We start from the raw sequence: 23,189 nt of genomic DNA, 5'->3' as shown, positions 1-23,189 counted from the left end.
GGTTACTAGAGTCCCTCTGGTATCGATTATTTATATATATATATATATATATATATATATATATTTCCACGGAGTTTGACAGCATTTTCTGGTAAGAGATAATGATTCTTCTTCCTTTAAATATTGATAAGTAATTTGACTTTGAGAGTGCATACTGGATTTTGGACATCATTTCATCCTTGAATCGGTGGCTCTTGATATTTTGATGATCGCTCTGAGATGATTGCTCTTGCACTTTTCATATTGAATTTGATGGCTTTTCATTGTCACTGGTGAAACCTGTGACCGGGGACATTGACTAGAGATATGGAAGTTGTTTCGAATCCATGCCCCTTGTATAGCCTGTGATATTCACTTCATTCTTTCTTGAACCTTCTATCTCGGTCTTTCTCCTGGCATTAATGGTAGCGCTTACTGGACCATCTCTTTATTCTCGAAATGAGTTTATCAATTCCTCACACTCTAATGTATTTTCAATAGGCGTTCACTGAATCAAAGTTTCAGTGCCAATGTTTATCATTTCAATTTTCTCTTTGAGAGGCTGAGCTCGGCGCTCCTCCTCTTGTTTGAGCATATGCTGCAACTCAAGAGGAGTTTTGTCAGCATCTTCTTTTTCATTCAAGGAGGAAGTATTATTCTCATTGTTTATTAAAGTCAGAAGCACACGTTGGAATGTATAGAGAAAGCAAGTTTAATTGAATTAAAAATGACTACATCTTATAAGACTTATCCTGAACAGACTCAGGATTTACATTCTTGACTCAAAAATAAAAGTAAGAAAGACTCAACTGGACTAGAAATTTATTCAAACTTTTAGAAGATTGCACTCGATAACTGGACTCGACATCGTGACTAGACTTAATTAAAAGAACAAAAGAACTAAGACTACTGCAACTGTCTAGCTTTGGAGGCTCGGCGACGGCTGGCTCATAACTAGACCTGTTCCTTTCGTTAACCCTGGGTCGTCTAAGCATCGAGATCATCCGGCGACAGGGGATCAAGGAATCCTTCTGGCAATACTACGTTTATATCTCCTCCGGCATCTGAGTCACTGTCGTCGTCACTACTACTACTGAGCTCGATTATCGGATTTGGTTTGGATGGTCCTTCGTGTTCATGCTCATGAGTCAGAGACTTGAGTGGTTCCTTAGAGCTTTGACTGGCCGAGTTCCATATAACAAAACTTCCTTCTCTATCATCTTGGAGCTTGGAGTCCTGCGGTTGGAAACAATTGATCTTCATTTGTTGCTTCATTTGATGAATCTCCTACGCAAGGGTGGTCACTTGTCTAGAGAGATTCAGAATCAATCCTTCAGAACCCGTGGCCATGGAACTTTGAGCACGCCCATATGCCATGGAGAAGCTAGGGCTTTTGCCTTTAGAGGTAACATCAGCTGAGCCAAATATCTCATTCAATTGAGCCCTGATGCAACGATTCTCTTCTTTAAGCTCTTGCAATTGTTGGAGGATAAGAGCCAAGGTATCAGCAGTGGCATTGGACCGGGTATTTCTCGAGCTTTCAGCCAAAGGAGCTGACGGAGGAAGTGGTACAGAATCTGGATCAACAACGAAAGGTTGGGAAGAGCCAGGCCTCATTTGTAATAATGAATTGATCCGGACCCGAAAAATATTAGACATGGCTATGACAGTTCCTGGAATGGAAACAAGGAATATAAAGTGTAAGCTTGACATTCAAGGTGCGCTCTCTACTTGACGACTGAAAGATGGTTATGGGTTAAACAAGCAATTGAAATGACAGAATGAATCCTATAATGACTGAGACATGATGATGGCGATTCGAATGCACTAGGGGATGCCCTCAGTTTAAGGGTCATGGGAATAGACTCTGAGAGACTTATCAAAATAATCTTGTAACAGGTTACCCCTAGAGTAAGAAGAGACAAATGATATAAACAAGATTGGATCATCTAGACCAGGTATGATCATATCATGAAATTGCATAATCAAAAGATTGTGAGATTCTGTTCCTGCCAGTTAGGGGATGGTATGAAGATACGATCGAATTGTATGACAAAAGAATGAAAGACACACGATCAAAAGATTAGAAGAGATTACATAGGATTACTTTCAACGGGTAGATCAGGAATGACTAATCCTATGAGATCTTTGGAAATGATGGGATTTATATCCTAACCCCAAAGGGAAAGTTTTTTAATCTTTTTACATTTTGACAAGGGTTACCTGAAGGCATCAATCATAATCCTAATCTAACGGAGTGGAGAGAGGATCTCGACTCATGACTTTGTTTGTGTACCTAAGGACCGATCGTAGCCTTTGGAAAATGGACTACGGCCTAATCTAGACACAAATGGGTAGGATATCCTAAACTAGCTCACACACGTGATGCACGTGTGTTCGTATACTACATGCATGTGTGGGTTAATCTAGGGCTAAGGCCAAGAGTTCCCTTAGCGCGAATCCGTGCTCTATATACTATACCAGTGTCCGGCGTATCAGTACGTCAACAAGAGATCCGTTTACGCACCATAAAGGTACTAGGCTAAGGGTGGAATGCTTCTCCAGCACAGAGGCACCAGGTGATGAAATCCTACTCAACCATGCTAGATAATACTTCGGGTTCCTAAAATAGGATGTGTGTGCAAGTGAGATGCAAGAGTTTAGATGCAAGTGATGTAAGTGTGTGCAATATGTTTACGCAATCTATGATGCCTTCAGGTTTTGTTAGATTAAGTTTGACTATTATGTGATGAGAAAGTAAACAAACTAATCTACCAAGCATATAAGAAATAGAGTTTTTATGAGCCAGTTAAATTAAATTCAAATGAGTTATCCTTTGAAGTTTTAATGAAGTTAGGTGATCCCCAGCAGAGTCGCCAAACTGTGTGACCCGATCCCGCGAGACGGTGGGGTGCGAGCCGTCACGCTCTCTCTTGGTCTCTCGTACCCACGCGAATGGCGTGTGATTTTTATTATTGATTTTAATTACCCAACCAAGCAGGCAGCAACCAAGCCATAGGGTGCAATCAAACGTGCAACCCAGTACCCATAAGGGCAGGGGTAAGCCGCCGAGCCTAGCAAGGTGTGATTTAATTCATCTTTTTCGTGAACTTGGGATTACTAAGGCAATCCGAATTCCATGCAAAAGAGAGTGACAGAGTCGCCACCTAGATGAGGGATCTAGGACCTATAATTTACCAGAAATCTAAACTCGTTACCTGGTTACGAGAATAGAAGGTATGGGGAGTTACCACCACATGCACCATTCATGCCCGATAATCGGTCTTCAATTACAAAAGTTAACTCTTTTGAATTTCTTTTAAATGGTTCATTTAACCCTATATTAATGTGCGAGCTACATGACATGCATCCTAAGATCTAATTTCAGTGTAATTCCTAAATGTGTATCTTGATTTTCTTAATTTGTTTGAATTCAATCTAAGTGAAAGTTCTCCTAAAATTCTAATTTCATAGAAAGTCCTAAGTGATTTAATTACTTTTAATTTAAGGATTAATGTACAAAACCCCACCACTTATGTGTGGAGCCGACTCGAGCTTGATATGCCACTCAAGTATCCAAGTTGCCTACGTATCCCAGCCCCACTGGAATCAGAGTCGATCGTAGTTCGGTGCACCTGAACTAAGCTACTTATGCCTAACTCATCTAGGACACCGACCTAGACTGGATTGACTGTTTTAACAGTTTAAGAGAAATTATTTAATTCAAGTTGAAGATTTTATTATCCTAGGACTTCATCTAAGATGCTATATGGTCCTATCTAAGTACAAGACGTCCCTTAGACTAATGCAAGTTAACCTACATCCTAGGTAACTAGGTTTGTCCTAGGGGAAAATTGGATGACTAGTGTAACTAGATCTATGCCACGGTTGCTATCCATAGCAAACGCCTGTGATGAGGCTTTACTCTTAACTCTAGGACTCCTAAAACTTAGGACACAACGTGACGTAAGTGTTCCGAAGGGTCCCTAAAGGTTCCTACGATAGGAGACCGTAATCCAACGGCCCCTAAGACGTGGATCGAGTTAATTCGATTTGTTAAACTTAATGATTTTTGATTTTTGAGAATTTTCGATTCCTAAACATATAAGGAATACCAAAGGCTCTATGGTTCACAAGTTTCGGCCTCGAATTGCAACCATGGAAGGGAATCATGCTCTCAACCCTTGTATAATTTAGCACGTAAGTTATAGTATCTTATTGCCTGGCATGTTTCTCAGGATTTCCGGGGATAGTGGACCTCGGGGCCAATAACATACTATAATTTACGCACTCCAATTATGCTGGATTGATCGCAATTAGTATACGATTATGGTTACGATCTCAGCAGTTAAATTGTCACAGCATAGCCAATTTACAAAGGCAATCTATGAACCCTAAGGTTTTTGTTTCAAAAAAGTTAGGGATTGAATTTATGATCAAAAGTTAAGGTTTGTTGGAGATTTTTACTGACTTTTCTATTGATTTGCTATTAAATTGTGATTTAATATCATTAAGACCAGATTGCTAGGATTAGACAGTAACCCTAAGCAATAGAACTCCAACGCAATTGAAAATTTTTCAGTAACAAGATATGGATGATTGTGGCTTACTGGAAAATTTTCATGAAGATAATCATGATCTCAGACTACTGTATGACTTTCATGAATTTTTATTACGATTTCATGCCCATTTAAATTCACACAAAAATCAGATGAAAATAAAGAATTACTTAAAAAGCAAACCTAATGGTATCCTAAAATCAAATAAAAACTTCCAGTAGATATATATAATAGATTATAAATTTTTTTATCAAAATTTCAAAACTTAAAAATTAAATCTCCTCCTTAAAATTGGTTTTTAAATATAAGAGATCAATTTGTTTCCTAGGCGTTAAAACCCGTTTATTAAAATAAATTGTAAAACCTTATCCAATCTTTGCAAAATTAATAAGAAAAAGAATTATGGCACGTAAAACGGAGAAGCGATTAGAAAACAGTAAAAATCATATTTTTTTTAAAATATTTTTCAATGGAAACTACCATTTATTATTAGGCTTTAATTCTAGAAAGTTTCATCAATTTTTAAAACGATTTGGTATTTATTAAAAATAGCCGAAATTTAAAATAATTAATAATCCGATTAAATAAACTCCAAAAAATATGAAAATTTTTGGGTGATCTAAAAACCTTGTAAAACTATTGGAAACAAACTGTCACTAAATTTGGACATGATTTGATATACTTTTGGCTCCATTTATCAAGAAATAACCCTTTTCGGGGTTATTCTTTGAAAAATAGAATGAAAAATAAAACGGCCGAACCGCGGTTGGAAATTAAGTTTCCAGTAGTTTTGTATTTTATATAAAACCCAAAAAATATCAGTTTTTAAAAAGAACCATGTTTTCAAACACTTGCTTTGATAATCTAATTTAAATCCATATTGAATAAAAATAAAAGAAAACCATTTTTAAATGAAGGAAAATTAATTTTTTGATCAAATTTTGAATTTTGAAAACTCATAATCTATATTATAACATACTAGAATTTCAAAGAAAAACTCGTTGATTTGCTCAATCAAAATTAAAACCCTAGCATGCTTTCCCTACTTCACAAAGATGAGGAATCCTTACCGTTGATCGCGATCCTTGTCTCTAGGGTTGGTGATCCAAGATATACGCTTTGTCCAACCCTTTTATATGCTAAAAAAAATTCAAAGAACACTCCAATAATCCTTGATTGTGTGATACCTTGGAGAAGAAGAAGGAATTCAAGAATTTTTTTGTGAAGAACACTTGAGAGAGAGAATAACACACTTCAAGAGAGAGGAGGTTTTTTTCTCTCTTTTTTTTTGAAAGAGAGAGAAAAAGGACGAATTTGGATTTTTTGGATCCTTCCCAGGACTGTTTGCTTGATTTTTATACAAAAAAGCTAGGGTTAAGAGAGAGATAGTAGTTTCCAATGTGAGAGCTCTCATTTTTGGCTTTTTTCCAATTTTCCCTTCTTGCTTTCTTTCTTGTTCCAAATTGGATTTGATTCCAATCTTAATTTCTTATCAATCAAGACATGCTATTATCATTCCACATTGCTTCTTTGGAAGAAAACCTTTTTAAGCAATCATTCATCTTTTCCTTCTTTCCTTCTTTTCTTTTTTTATTCTTTTTATTTTTCTTTTAACAAATATGATGTCACCATTGTGACATCATCAAGGTTGGGTGCTCAACCCATGTGGGTAAGCCATGTGGGGCGCCCACCATGGTGGTCGACCCATATGGGTGAACCCACATGAGCTCCATCTTTGCGGGCTTTAGCCCAATGGGCCATTTCACACGGGTTTCGGGTTTTTCCGTAAAAATTAAATAAAATCTTTCTAAATTCAACATTCTATATATGGACCCAACTCATTTGACATTTATGGTGCATCCCTCACACATGATCGGACCATCTTTTTTGGAAAATAATTTTTCGGACCAAAATGCCCCTATTTGACTGTTAGACATCCAAATGCGACCAAAATACCCTCTGATTGGTTCACCCCTAAAGGAAAAAATTAAAAATGAAAAGTCTTTGTGGTCAAACTTTAAAAATAGAAACTTTTAAAATTGGGTCATTTTGGTGAGTAATATTAAACAGGATCATTTGGTATCCCCTGAAAATACCAAAAATACCCTCAACACTTAGAATTTCCAAATTAAGCGAAACCCCTGAGAAATTCTAAATTTAGCAGGTTTTCCAAAATTCAAGAAATCATTCATAATCTCTAAGACATATTTCGGGGATCAAAAGAATTACACAGGAAAAGACCAAATTACCCCAAGGTGCTAGAATTTGGCGAGACTAGGGAAAACCTTGAGAAATTCCAAAAATAGCAGATTTTCGATAATTTATGAACGGACTCAAGATTTCTTAGACACAACTTAGGGATCAAATATGATATATTGAAAATATCTAAAATACCCCCGAAGTACAAAACTAAGATAAAATCTTGAGAGATCTAAATTTAGCAGGTTTTCCAAATCTTACGAAATTACTCTTAATCCATCAGCCGTATCCTCAAGATGATTTTAGATATATGAGAAATGATTAATATAGCCGTATCCTCAAGATGGTTTTGGATATATGAGAAATGATTAAAATATCCATAAGATGATGAAAATGTGGACCCCCATGAGTTTATAAAAATAGCAGCTTTTTCAAAATTTGTAAAATCACTCAAGATTTTTCAAATATAACTCGGGGCTCAAACGAGACACATCGGGAATGACCAAAATACCCCAACAGTGCAAAATAGGCAAAAATGAGGGAAACCCTGAAAATTCTAAAAATAGCAGGTTTTTTCATCTGCTTGGAACCTTGAACTTTTATCTTTCAGAGGCCAAAGAAACCCCTTAGAGACCTTCAGGATCGCGAATCAACTTCAAAACTCCGATAATGAAATGAAATCTACCCTAAAATGCATGGATGCCTAATCCTAGGTGGAATACGGACTCGGAACTTGACAAACTACCAAATCTTTTACTTTTTTAAAGTCTAACAAAATGGGGGTGTCTACAGGTCCATTCTCCTTTTTTACCCATCTTTCATCAATTCGCACAGATACCATGTTAATTCAATTTTGATTAACAAACAACCATTCTGATTTTATTTAGAAACATCATAAAAAAAATTTATATGGTCTAATAAATCAGCGTACAAAATTTATCACGAAAATAAGATCATTTGATTTCTGAAAAACAAAATTGTTCCTTACAGGGAACACATTCCGGATAGTATGACCTTTCGAGTAACTTTGAGTGAGATATAGTTACTCGAATGCTTTCTCAAAGATCTGATCATGCTACATACACCCCAAGACATTATTTGAAAAGTCTATGCTTGGGTTATAGGCTTTATAAATCATTTGGGGTGTAGAAACAAAAATTCAAATTAATTTTCGGAATTAATTTCCTAAATTTTAATAACTTTTTCTAAACTTTGAAAAATCATATCTCCTAAACCGCTGGTCAGATTTATAAGATTCTTGATCCGTTGGATTCGTATTCGAGTCTACTTTCCAACCATGTAAAGCGATTAGTCTAAAAATCCCCCATGCGGTTCAGTTTAGTTGTTTTCCGACAAATAGTCCTATGTTTATCACACAAAGACTAGGAACCTCGGATAAACGTCCGGACTCACAGCGGACCACCGCATGATCTATCTTTGGTTTTTTATCCTCCTAATCTATTTCCCAGTTAGCTCTGATACCATTTGTTAGAAAGGCTAGAAAAACCCCTGTCAAAATCACTACACATTGCGGAAGAATAAACCGTGTAGAACAAAAATTTTGCTCTAACCCAGGATTTCTAGGGACTAATTGAATTTTATTGTGATTTAATAAACATAAATATAAATACCTTTATGTAGAAAAGAACTCGTCTGCTTGATCTACTCCTTAAAAAATTCACCGACGATCTAATCAATGCGAAACCGCAAGTTGAACGGATGGATTCCTTTCGTTGAGCAAAGGACTTGTAAACAACTCTTTGTTTACTTTATAATCTGATCTAAATCAAATTATAATATGGGAATATGTATTTAGATCAATGGATCTTGGTTAGATGTATGTCTTGGACTTAGAAAAGACAAAACTAGTTGATGGAATTGAAGAAGAAGAAGAGAAAGACTTTTGAGTGTCTCTACCAATTTCCAGTATATGAAATTATAAAAGAGCTGTAGAAAACTCCAGCAATATGTCTTATATTTATAGAGCCCTCAATTTGCATATGCATATTCTAAAGTTTCTAGAGAATTCTTAAAAATAATGGAAACTAACTACAATTGGAAGCTCCAATTTGGAAACAAGCCAGTTTGCTTTTTCAAAATTGAAACCAAACAATGTGGGAATGCTTTTGAAATTCTTGGACTTTTAGAAAGCCCTAAATTGGAGTTTTTTCCAAGTAAAAAATGTGGTTGCTTTATTGGAGAAAAATAATCCCTAAAATATCTCCTATACTCTTTCCTTTTTCTACATTCCCCCTATAATGATGTAGGTCAAATTTCGGCCTCATTTTTTAACAATCAAATGGACGAATTAGAAAAAATCATAAACGACAAAGTTATATTTCTTTCAAAGTTTTTCAAAACATGTACTTACACATTAATTTTGGCAAAGAGAAGAGGAAGTTACGACTGTTTTAGTAAAACCAGTATATAACCTAAACTTAGAATTGTTTATTTACTTTTCTTAATTAAATAAACATATTTTCTCCAATCCAATAGGATAAAGGCTCCATCCATATTTTTCTATAAGTTCCAAACTAACCTTTATGGTTAATACTTAATCATTTTTGTATTCCCAATGTATCCCATAGTGCAAATACATTATATACATTTTATATATTCTTTCAATGCATCTAATGCCACGAAACTAGTTCGTGTAAGTAACTAAATAAATGCGGGACCTCTATCTAATAGATTATAATAGGTCAATCGAGTAGTGAGTGGGATCGTAGCAGGGATTTAACGGTAGATCCTACAGAACCCATAAATGGGCCCCACTGCAATTATTGCTCTGTAGCCATTGCTACAATCGCATTGAGTCAGTGGCCTCCATCGAGACGTAACCCTAAAGATAACCGTCAAATCATCATACTCCTAATCACATCAAATGTGCAAGTCCTTTCTCCAAGTCCACATCTACCGAGTTGAGTCATACGGGGGGTTGGACATTAACTACCCCCTGGGCTCACTCATGGTATACCTTTTAGTCAAGAATTGTTGGCCCGCAAATGCATTTGCTAAAACCATTTCAAAACTTATTTTGTGAAATCCTTTTGGTATACACTTTATCAAATCCACCTGGCCAAGCATTTTTCTAGGCCTACTACTCTGACCAAAACCGTAGATGTTATCCTATAAAATAGGTAGAGAATTTCATGTTGGGTATCACTATTGACCTTGAAGGTTTTTCCAACACTCCAGTACTACCCTCTAGTGACTCCAAGAGAATCACGGTTAGATAGACCAAAAATGATAGACTCGCTAACAGACCAATATGACCCCTCAGATCAAAGGACATGTAAAGGGTCCTGTCTGGTAGAATAACTCAACTGTCTCATATCCATAAGCTATTCTAATGTGATCATGTTCAGTACGTAATCTCATTGTCATGCCCATTCTATCTTGCTTAGGGTCCACTACCTGAGTGATTGAGATAAGTCACTCCACATCTCGTGCATGTTGGCAAGATAGATGCTAGTTGTACACAGGAGGAAGTATCTAAAATCCCAAAGGGCAACCCAAGTGGAGGGGTGAATTGGGTTATTTAAAATTTTCTTCTAAAAACTACAATGAGTGTGAGATTTAAACCTAGATTATGCTAACCCTAGTTCAAGATAATATTTCAACTTAAGGAAAGAAATTACCAAACACCGTAGAAAAGAGGAGAAGAGTAAGGAGACCACACGGAGATTTTTATAGTGGTTCGGTCACAAACGGACCTACCCCACTACCCAAGTACTTGGTCTTTTCCTTGGAATTTTCCTTCACTATATTGAGATTCCTCACGCAGAATCTCCGGGCCTTTACACCAAACTCCGCCTCCAAGGGAACAAATCCTCTTTGCAAACACTGCCTCCAATGAATCAACCATCTTCGCACACTGCCTCAAAGGGTTCAACTCCTCTTTGCAAATATAAGAAGGAAAAGAAAAGATAAAGCTCACAAGCCTCTAAATAGGCAAATACAAATCACTTAAAGCTCACAATCACTCCTAATGATTACAAATCAAAGTCCTAAGGAGTGCCTCTTGACAAGAAGTAAATGCAAGAATAAATGCTTCAAGAGGAGGACGAAGAAACCTTTAGTTTTCAAGAGAGAAAGCTCTAGCGTTTGCAAAATCAATGTTCAAATGGTCATTTGGAAGGTCTTGAATGAGGTTTAAATAGCCCAAGTATTTTTATGACCGTTTGGGGGCAATACTGTAAATATTTAGCCAAGAAAAAGTGAGTCGCGCAAGCACCAACAGCTACTTTGCCAGTCGGGGGCGGTCGGTCGGGGTGTCGTGGTTACCCGCCCTTATCGGGTGCTTTTTTTTTATTTTTGAAATTCAAGCTTCCGCGGTCGACCGGGGTTGTCGCGGTCGCCCGCCGAGGAATTCCTGTTTGTTTTAATTTTTCGTTCAAAACCTATCCGCGGTCGACCTAGCCAGTGGCGGTCGACTGCCAAGACCTTTCTGGATTGAGCCAGGAGCATATCCGCGGTCGACCAGCCCGCTTTCGAAAGGAGATTGTTAGGATTCCAGCAACCCTTCTGAGGTCGCCCTTAAGACCCCGGTTGACCGGCCTTGTCTTAAAAGCTTGGTTTTACAAATCAAAAGCTTAGGGTCTTGGGCCAAGGTCTTTGGGCTTTTGTTCTATTTTTTGAAACATCTTTATGAGTTTGTCAAAATGTATTTTGAAGAATTTTAAAACCATAAATCCATGCAAATGACTCAATGTCAAGAGGACTCTATTACACACTATTTGAACCTTGAGTCTTCTTGTGTCTTTGTCTTCTGGGCACTTGCATGAGGTGTTCACTTGGGAGAGTCTTCTATCTTGATTTTGCGTATGTGGTTTCCTTGAATCTTCAATGCTTGTAGGATGACCACCACGGCTTGACTAGCTCCAAGTTGAGCCCTTCTTCTCTTTGCTTCTTGTGATGACTTCAATGATTCCTGTCTTGATCACAACACTAGAGCAACCGTTAGTAATCTACCATCAATTTGGGTTTATTGATCATCAAAATATGGGTGGGTTGCACCCTTGGGCTTACATTCTCCCCCCTTTTGATAATGACAAACTCAAATTGATTATGGGGTGGAGGCTCCCCCTAAATATGATACATATGTAACTTTATGCCTCCCATTTATTATATGCTTATCATAAATAATGAATAATCATGATTTGTACTATACTTGCATGTATTTCTATTAATGCACAAGATTAGCATAGGTAGCCAATTCAAGTATAGAGGAATTGCAAATATGGTTCAAGATCCAAGTAATTAAATCAAGATGCATATTCATGAACATACTAATCATAATCAATATGTTTTATTTCTCCCCGTTTTGTTACATAAAAAATAGTGAGGAGAGGGATTTGCCTAGGATAGCAAAAGATTCCTTTAGTTTTTTATTTTTGTTTTTGTTTTAGGAGTTCACTTTCTCCCCCTATTTAACTATGGATATGCCTATATACATATATCAAGATAGCATCCAAATAGGCATGTTCATGAACTAGATGTAGGCATTTGCCAAAATTTTAAGTGTCTTAATTAGAGATGATAGTACCGTCTCCCTCTTAGAAGCTAAGAAGGCTAAGGGCACCAATTGAGTGAATTTTAGGTTAAGGTTTGACATCTAGGCATGCATCCAATAGCAAACACACGATTAAGTACATATAGTAGATATAGATAATCATATAAGCACCATTTCATTCAAATTCTTTCACTTGATCAAGTGTTCACTTATTTAAACCACTTCTAAGATCACAGAATAGGTCTTCACTTAATGGTTTAGTGAAAATATCCCTGAGTTGACCATTTGTATTGATATAAGAGATAATGATATCTTCCTTTTGGGAATGATCTCTTAAGAAATGATGTCTTATCTCAATATGCTTGGTTCGGGAATATTGAATTAGGTTCTTAGTTAGATTGATCGCACTAGTGTTGTCAAAGTGGATTGGAACACATTTGAACTTCAAATCATAATCTTCTATATTGTTCTTCATCCATAAAACTTGTGCACACCAAGCTCCTGTAGCAATGTACTCTGCATCTGTGATAGACAGAGCAACAAAGTTCTGTTTCTTGCTGAACTAAGACACCAAGGATTTCCCTAGAAACTGACAAGTGCCACTTGTACTCTTCCTATCAATTCTACATCCGGCAAAGTCAGCATTGGAGTATCCTACTAGGTCAAAAGAGTTTGACTTTCCATACCATAGACCTAGACCAAGAGTGCCTCTCAAGTATTTGAATATCCTTTTTACAGAAAGCAAATGAGATTCTCTTGGATCTGACTGAAATCTAGCACATAGGCAAACACTAAACATGATATCCCGTCGGCTAACAGTCAATTACTTGTAGAGCTCTCTTTACAGGTATAAGCTATTATTATGATCTTAAGCTATGTATACGGTTTGGGGGCGTGACGCGCGCGCAGAGAGAGAGAGAGAGAGAGAGAGAGAGAGAGAGAGAGAGTTGGAGTTGTAGTAGGGCTTTACAGGTTGAGGCTTCACAAAGGAGTTGTAGTAGGCCTTTACAGGTTGAGGCTTCACAAATGGCAGACGGGGGATGTCACTGTCCAAATTGAAACGAATTGGTTTATTAAAAAGATAAAAAGGGATAACTGCTTCATTCTTACACAATCTTCCTCCTCCTGCCACTGCTATTAGTAAAACCAACTACTACCTAAACAAGGTAAAGAGGCTAAGATAATAGAGGCTAAGATATTGGCACAACCATGTTTTAATAGTTGCAAAAACTCAGCTTGTCTTTTCTATTTAATTGGCTTCTGAGAGCTTTTTGTTTAAATAGTAAAAGACAATATGAGTTAGTGGACTTATGGTAGCGCAAATATCAGTAGTTTAAAAGGATTTGGAGTCATTTCCAAGACAGGGTACTTGGGGAACGCATCCGGCGCAAGCAGGTCCATGGACATTGCTGCAGTTGGACGATAGCTGTATTTTTGGATCAACTGATTTTAGTATAATATCATCGAGAACAATATCAGTGCAGGGAGCAATCTTGCTGCATGCGAGGAGGATGGGCTCCGCCAGGGTTGTAGTTCCATGGATTCCAATGAACTTCACATCGCTCACTTCAACAGCTGACGTCTTCACCATGCATCCATAGAAATTAAGAAGCAAAGAAAAAAGGTGAGGTAGGGAAAATTCGGATAACTTGGACAAATCATTTATGATGAAATCTAAATTAACTATAATCATCTTTCTTTCTTTTTCTCAAGTGTGGAACGAAAAATTTTCCATAAGAAATGTTTTTCTTGCAATCTAAACAGGTCTCATGGTTATTTCTCAGAAAATATTGGGAGCGATCTGCACTAGTTCATGAAAATCCTTAGTTTGAAATTCAAAATTCAGATTTGGTTGGCTCTCACAATTTTCATCGTTGCCAAACATGGCCAAAATTTCATGATATTCCCTTGTTTTCTAGTTAGAATCTGTAAATAAATGAAAGAAACATTTTTATAAAGAAGGAGAGAACTTACTTCTTTGCAACTAGTGGCGCAAAAGTAATATTGGTCGATGATGACAGGGTATTTGACAGCATTGACCTCAATATTCTCGAATGAGATCCCCCTTGCATACCCCGATCCTCCCTGTAAAGAAAGAAAATCAATGATGCTGCTAGATACACCCATCTATTCAAAGGATTCATTTTTCTATGGTTGGCTCAAAAGGTAGTCAAATGGGTGCAACAGCCAAAGTAACTTAAACCAAAGAGTTGGGTATCTATTAAAGGAGGGGTGTTCACTTATCCGCCCCTGAATAACAAAAACTTCATTCTATTGGCTTTCTTGGAGATCAGTATTACCGGCCATGTCTTGATCCTTGCTCCGGTTGCTGTACCGGAGAAAGTACAATGCTCCACATGTATTTGTTCCACCCTTGCTTGCGATCCTTCTTCTCCTAAGCTTCCGATACTGTTAAAGAGTAGATTGGGCATATGAGAATCTGACGAACATCGCACCCATATTTTAGGTGAAAGATTTGGATGGTTAAGATCATTCCAGCAATGCATTTTTTTTTTCCGTGTGTGTGTGTGTGTGTGTTGAGGGGGGGGGGGGGGGGGGGGGGGGGCGCAAGATGGTACATGAATCTATTAGAATATGATAAGATCTGATTGCTATATTTTTTTTCTTATTGTGTAAGATTTCGTAGAATAGTTTAGGTTCGGTTAAGTGTTAGATTTCGTAGAATATTTTTTTTTCTGTTTGCTTTCTTGGAGATCAGTGTTAGATTTCGTAGCTAGGTTAGGTTAAGCAACTCAGTGGAATAGTTTGATTTCATTTAGTTTCTTTCCATTAGTATACCCTACTCTGTTTGGATCATGGTTTTAAATTTCGTACCAAATTTTGGATTTCGGTCAAAACTAAAACCAAAACGTTCCAAAACCGAAATTGGTGAAATGTACCAAATTTCAGTCAAAATTTCGGAAATTTCGTCAATTGTGGTGAAATTTGAAAACAAAAAATTTATTCCTTTCCCAAATTTCAGCAGAAATTACCAAAATTTCTGTAATTTTGACCGAAATTTCAGCCCACTTCGGCCGAAATTTTGGGATTTCGGCTGAAATTTCGGATTCAGCTAGGTCCGAAATATATGCCGAAACTAAAATTTCAAACCATGGTTAGGATTGTATGAGACATTTTTCTAGCAAATTTTTTTTCCCTGGTGTTTTTTGTATTTCAACCTTTTATAGGAAATGATAAATTAAGGGGAGTGATAAATCGACTCCCCAAATTGATAAATCGACTCCCCATGTGTCTTTCTCTCTCCTCTTGGTTAGAGAGAGAAAGAGGAGAGAGATAGACACATGGGGAGTCGATTTATCACTGCCCTAAATTAAAGTGAAATCATTATTAATTAAAGGTCCTGCTTGGATACAATGATTTTATAATCCAGAACTTTTACAAGCTAAAACCTGGACTTTAGTTGCTAAAACCTGGATTGTACGTTTTTAAGATTGTAAAATCAAAACTGGCATCGTATTAGAAATTAATTTTTCCATGTGTAGTCAAACAGTAAAAAGGTGGAAAATATGAAAAACAATTCCTTTTCCTAGTAATTCCTGAAATCCAAACAGGGCCTAAGTACTCTGTATAAGAACTGTTTATAGTTGATTGTTATGATCTCATATTAAGAAAATTCTTCTCCTCTTTCCGAAGCATCGTACCAAGTTCCAATGATGCAATTTTTCCTCATGAAAAATGGTGGGGTTTTCAAATAAATACTAACCTTATACCATGGCCAGGCCCACAGTTAATCCAGCTGATATTGACGTTGGAGGTGCCAGTAAGAATAGAAATGCAATCATCTCCTATGGGAAGAGTATGACATATTATTTAGGCCATGTTAGAAATTGATGAATATAGCAGGATTGAATGGGGAGGAAATTTTACCCGATGCTATGTTGGAGTGTTGGATCTCTACACGTTGCGATCTTCCGATGTTAATACCGTCAGTGTTTGGGCTATCTTTGGGTGCCCATATCCCAATGTTGTTGATAAAAACATCAGTACATTGGTTTATGCTGATGTGATTTCTTGGGCTGTTAAAAACCTTCAAATTGCGGAGATGAAGGCCGTGTACTGACTCAAATGTCATTGCCTAAGTCCCAAACAAACGTTTTTTTTAGTAATTTTGAAGGGCTTCTTAAACAGTTACTACAGGAAAACCCCCTTATATAGCAACAAAAACACCGTTGCTAATATTCTTTCATTATAACCTCCTATAGGGACGAAGTAATTTTTCTTCTCTATTTGTATAACGTTAGTGACAGTTAAAGAATTCCAGTGCAATTTTTATGTTTGGTTGCACAGGGGTGGCTTGGAGAATAGTGGAATAAGAGGTGGAAAGGGAGGAGTCAAGCATTTGATTTGTCTCGAATTACCTCTGATTATAGTGTAAGAAGTGTTTGGTTGCGCGGCAAAATAAATAGGGGTTGTCATTATCAATATCGAGATAGAAAATCGAGAACACCATTCCCTAGAAAGTTCAAGCAAAATCTTTGCTTTTGAAAGAATTTCGTTTAAAAGACATACGGAGGTGACAAGGAATCATCCTCAGCAGACATAAAATTATTACATGAGAGACATCTAAGGGAGTTAAAGAGAACTCGAATGCTATTTTGGGGCAACCAAACATGGACTGGCATTCCGAATCCAAGCCAAATTCTGACGGTTGTCGAGCTTTTTTGCAGCCAAACACATCTATGTAAATGCCAATATAGTATATATTTTTTTAAGAGTTTTTATATGATGCCCGACCGTGAGATTCACAAGGGCTACGTGGCAAACCACCTAGCCCTTGTTACTTTGACGGTCAGCTACCATATAATTTCTCTTTGTTTAATTGTATATATAGTGGTGGAAGCTATATCTATTTCTATAGGAATGATTCGTGAGGGACTATAATTTCCATCACCATTTTGTTTACTACCCTGCCGCCAGTTGCCCATCACCCGGTTTCTTAATAGAAAATCCCTACGAAAGATTTAATTTTGGGCACAGATTATCTCCATCGGTCGCTGTAATTGTTAATCGGGGACATAGAGCATAGATTGGATGCTATACATAGTACATCCTAGATGAATGATGGCTGATACATCAAGATTGGATTGTGGTTGAAGGATCCAAATGCTTGGTGGACCCCGTCTTCTCCAAATTTCTGTGGGTTCCACTCTATTTTCCTTTTAGATTATCATTAAATTCAGAATTTTATTTTGTATTTAGGTGTCTTTCCGTAATTAAAATTGAGCATAGTGGAAGTTATTCTGAATTTAGGAATTAGTTTTTGTTACCAACGATTGCTGAATTTTAAAAACATTAAAAATGATCATTCTTACCGTTGGTGCCAAAGGACAAGTCTGCAAGCACAAAAACAAAGGAAAATTTGTGAGAAATCAAGAAGTACAGGAATATCGGTATTATTAGATGTTTCTACAGATAAGCATATAAATAAGCACCAAAAATTTTAAAAAAATAAAAAATCAAATGACCTATAAAATATTGGGAAAATCATTAAAAAAATGCGAAGTTTTGCTGAAATTATGAACCTATGGCAGACTTTTGAAAATCATGACAGAGGGTTAGGATCAACCTATGGAAATGATTTTTGGGGCACAACCTATTTAAGCTGTGGCCCATCTAATGGACAGTTTGGATCTTGCTATGGTGCGGACCATACCGTACTTTTAATAAAGTGAAGAGTGCCCTCATCAAAATACAGCAGTGTTGATAACATTTCCCTAAACCTATGCTCTTGTATGTCCATTGTCCTCCATTTTGCTTTGGATAATAATGGAACCACTCTTTCCATATTTGGCCGGTGGTGTACATGTGTTGGACAGTGAGAATATATTTATGTGGTGGTATCAGTATTTTAGACCATGGAACAACTATAATTCTTCTTTTGGAACTACAATTTTAATTTTGCAGCACCTTTTTATATCTTGGAACCACTATCATGGAAATGGAACCACTATTTCTAACTTAGGAACCACTCTTTTCATACTGAAACCACTCTTTTGATATTGGAACCACACTTTTCATAATGAAAAAGCCACTCTTTTCATAATGGAACCACTCTTTTCATAATGGAACCACTCTTTTCATACTGGAACCACTTCGTTCAGGAGTCCGAATGACCTTTTGGACTTTCGATAGGAGTCCAGTAGTTTGTGATGGAAGTGGTACGCAATTGATTGCCCGACGGAAACAATCGGAAGTCCGAGTCGGACTCCCGATTGGGTACCACTTCCATCACAAACTACTGGACTCCTATCGGATGTCCGAAAAGTCATTCGGACTTCCGAACGAAGTGGTTCCAGTATGAAAATAGTGGTTCCATGATGAAAAGAGTGGTTCCAGTATCAAAAGAGTGGTTCCATGATGAAAAGAGTGGTTCCAGTATCAAAAGAGTGGTTCCATTATGAAAAGAGTGGTTTAAATAGAATGTTAGAACCACTTTAGAATGTTAGAACCACTATTAATATGCTATTAACCACTATTACACTCTCGGAACCACTATTTAGTGGTTCCAAGTGTGTACATACTGATTATGAGTGTTTAAACCACTATTGATACATACATGATCACTTTTAGAACCAATGAAATACTATTAGAATGTAGGAACCACTATTTAATCAATCGAAACCACTACATAGTGGTTCCGAGATCTAAATAAAGGTTTCAAGAGTATACATGGTTGTTCTGAGTATTTAAATAAAGCATCTGATTTTTTATCACAGTTAGAGCAATTGAAATACTATTAGAATGTACGAACAACTATTTACACTCTTGGAACCATAATTTACTGGTTCATAGGTCGAAATAATGGTTCCAATAAATAGATGTCCTTAGTGTTTAAATAGTGCCCTTATTGATTAAATAGGGTCATGAGTGTGTAAAGTGTATTTACACACTGAGAACAACTATGTCTACTCTAGGAACCACTATTGAATGGTTTCGAGGAATAAATAGTGGTGCCGGGGTATAAATAGTGGTTCCGAGATTTAAAAATTTGTTCTGAGCTCTTGTAACTAGTGGTTCTGATTGTATAGATAGGAGTTCCGTTCGGATTTTCCTCTAGAGAGAGAGACAGAGAGGTCAAAACAAACATGTAAGCAAACAAAGAGAGCACCATAAAGATGATGAAAATAAACCATATCACTGTAAACAGAAAAAAAATGCAAAGAACATGTAAAACCTAAGCAAATGGAGGACAATGGACCTAGCAGAGCATAGGTTTATCACCCAAAGCAAACTAAAGAGAACCAATGAAGTTTTTTTTTAAAATGGCAATGGAGTTTTTTTCTAATGGTAATGGAGTTTTTTTCAAATGGCAATAGCGATGGAAATTGAATTTTTACCATTTGGAAGGCTTAGGGAAGAAGAAGATAAAATGTGAAAATGGTAGGTGAAAGTGCATTGGGATTAGTGCCTAAAAGGTGGATGGAAAAGCAAGAAGGGTATTCTTGTCCTAAAACCACTCGGACGGTACCTGATAGCCCTTCTTTCATGATTTTAAAAAGTCTAATCTTGATTCACAACTTCAGCAAAACTTTGCATTTTTTTAAATAATTTTCCCTAAAATATTTTTGTATATATATATATATATATATATATATATATATATAGAGAGAGAGAGAGAGAGAGAGAGAGAGAGAGAGAGGAAAGCGTTAGTGAGCTTAAGCGCCCAATCACATTGGGGCCTACTTTGTTAGGATTATCCAAAGCATTCATTTGAAAGGCCCTTACATAGATGGGGTGTGTACCAAAAATCAGCTCCATAGGATTATTCTAACCCATCCATTTGTGGAGGACAAAAATGGGCAGATTTGTGGACAAATAATGTCTGTCCATTTTGACCTCCACAAATGGATGAGTTAGGATGATCCTATGGAGCTGATTTTTGGTACACACCTCATCTATGTAAGGGCCTTTCAAATGAATGCTTTGGATCATCCTAACCAAGTAGGCCCCAATGTGATTGGGCGCTTAAGCTCACCAACACTCTGCCCCTACAAGTGCTAAATGGAAGTAATCGGTTCTGTTGATTTGATAGTTAAGTATAAATCAAGGGAAAGTCTGTAGACTTCACCATGATAAGATAGTCCCAACGATTTTAAGAAAACCACTACTAAAAATACAATTACCAGCTGTTTTTTATGATCACCTGTAATGGTACACCGGTAAATATCATATTTCTTGTAGTATTGATACATGCAATCCAAAAAGTTATGGCACCCAAAAAAGAGGTTAATCAGTTGAAAGATAAACATGCTTATACACCGGAGTGAAGTATAGAGTCTCATTCATCGTGGATATAAATATGGCAATTGAAAAATGGGATAGGCAGAAAATACCGGCTTTGGGTCTATTTTGCAGTGCCTGGCCCACCAGTTGAAACCTTGGCCATTAATATCTCCATATCCATCTATGGTGAGTTCGTTTATGCTCTCGAACAAGAGCCACGAAGATGCTCTATTCCACACAGATATGTCAGCGGGTGCGCTTAGATTTCCTATGACCTGCAACTTGAATATTAAGATTCTAGCTGGAAATTCATAAAAAAAATATTGTAGAGAGGATTAATTGATTCATAAGCTAAAGACATGTAGTATATGTTAAAGGGAATATCCAGGCAATTTTGCATGAAGCCATTTCTGTAACTTTTCAAGAAAGAAGAGCCACCTAATAGCTAACCCACCGAGGCGTTGGCTCTTCGGCATAAAGTCACGGGTTTGCTCCCTGTTGACGAGTGTTCGAATCCCGCCCCCGACTTACCTGATACACGTGATGAGTGGATCGTTGCGTGTATCCGTAGGGACTAGTCCTACTCCCGAAGGGGGTGGGGACATCTTACGTCATTAAAAAAAAAAAAGAGCCACCTAATAGCTGAATTTGTTTTATTTATTTAATTCATTTGAGGTGGCAGTTCTCTTTTTAAAAAGAGTGGCCACAAAATTGGTTTTGTAAAACTGCCTTAGACAAGTCAAACTTTATTATATGATTTATTTTGCAGATCCTAACCCGATGTCGCTTCTAGGACATATATAAGATAAACAAAAATCAACAATTTAGACTTTCTTGGTGTCTTCGTAAGCTTTTAGAATCATCCATTATAGCTCATTGTATCCTTTTTGTGTCGGACCAAATAAATTCATTTGATCTAGGTTGTGGTATGGATAAGTTTTTATTTTTTGTTTTACCTGGATAAAATTTCTTCTGTTTTTTTTTCCGAGATTTTTTTTCGGGATTTAGTTCGGGTTCGACACAAAAGCAAAGACGCACATCGGAGAAGTGAGGATGTGAATGTGAAACGACAATTTAGATATATTTAAACAACCAAATAATTTTATATGAAATATTATATGAATATGCTTTTTTCCAGTTACGATCTTAAATCATTTGAAAAGTGACTCTGGCACATAACTTCAGAAACAATAGCAAGTTGACACGGGCAATTCTAGGTTGACCTATCAAGTTTTCAAAATAACATCCAATTTCAATTATTTAACATTTATTTACTTTATCAAGTCGTAGGCCACTGAGTCATCTGTTTTGACACGATTACGGATCATGCCTCAATGTGAGTCTAGGTTTTAGAACTGCGCATGAAACAATAGCTGACTCAACGAGTCATCATGTGAATTCATCTTAGTTAATGACTGAGTCTAGATAGCTGCTGAAATTTGTAACACACACGTAATGTGATATTTTGTGGGAAAGGAAAACGAGTTCATTACCCTAATGTGAATACTTCCTGATTTGCAGGGGCCCTTGAACGGTACAGGCTTCAATAGAAATGTCTTTCGTGCTGGAATGATGAGGGTGGGCCACTCTCCAACGGCTCCACACACGGCTCCCCACGCTTTTGAGAAGGCCTGAGTATCCACACCATGAAAAGTGAAATTAGGATTTTTGAAAAAATGGCAAGGAAATAAATGTCATATGTGCATGTGTAAGATGACAGAGATCACAAGAGCTCTTCCCCTTTTATAGGCCTTAAGCGATCATTCTAGATCCCTTTCCACATACTTCCTTCTCTAGATTATTCTAGGAATATTTCAAGTACATTCTTTACAAAATGTGTAATCCTCTTCTAGAATATTCACACACTCCTACTTCTAGAGCCTTCTACCCTTCTACCAAGTTCTAGAAGGTTCTAGAATAACCTACATAATTCTAGAGACTCTAGAAGATTCTAGAGTACTCTACATAATTCTAGAGATGATTAGAACATTCTATGACATTCCAGACTCTTCTACATTATTCTAGAAAACCTAGAGAACTCTTGAAGGTTCTAGAGTGTTCCAGGATCTTCTTTTAAATCTCATTTGCTTGTGGATGATCCATTTGGCCCAGGGCATTACACTCTCCCTCACCTATTCTAGCGACGCCCTCGTCGCTTTCTTGTAGCGCCGTAGGTGGTCTTCGAATTGCCACAAATCTTCTTGTGCTTCCCAACTAGCCTCGCTCTCTGGCAGTCCCTTTCATCTAATCAAATACTGGGTGGTACCCCCATTCTCCTCACGACTCGGTCTGCTACACCTCCTCAATCTCCTTGTCAAAAGACTTGGTCATAATCGGAGGTGCCCTCTTAGAGTTGCTCCTGTTTGGGTCTTCCTTGTTTCCATGATAAGGCTTCAACAAGCTGGCGTGGAAGACAAGATGGATCTTCAACCTAGGAGGTAGGTCGAGTTTGTATGAAACCTTCCCTACTTTGCTCACAACTAGAAATGGGCCTTCATACTTCCGTACCAACCCATTGTGTACTGAAGGCCTTGAACTGATGTGGAAGAAGCTTGATCATGACCATGTCACCAGTATTAAAGTCCGCTAGTTGTCTCTTCTCGCCCACCCACTTTTTCCTCGTCAAGTTGTTCCATTTAGGAACATAGATCTGTCTTCCTTTAGTGTATAGAAGGCCATCCTCCATGCAAAAT

Source organism: Tasmannia lanceolata, unplaced genomic scaffold (genome assembly GCF_043159265.1).
Source record: "Tasmannia lanceolata isolate RefF3 unplaced genomic scaffold, GAP_Taslan_0.1 ptg000015l, whole genome shotgun sequence".
Taxonomy (NCBI): Eukaryota; Viridiplantae; Streptophyta; class Magnoliopsida; order Canellales; family Winteraceae; genus Tasmannia; species Tasmannia lanceolata.
The sequence above is the reverse complement of the archived record's forward strand: the minus strand, read 5'-3'. Positions refer to the sequence as shown.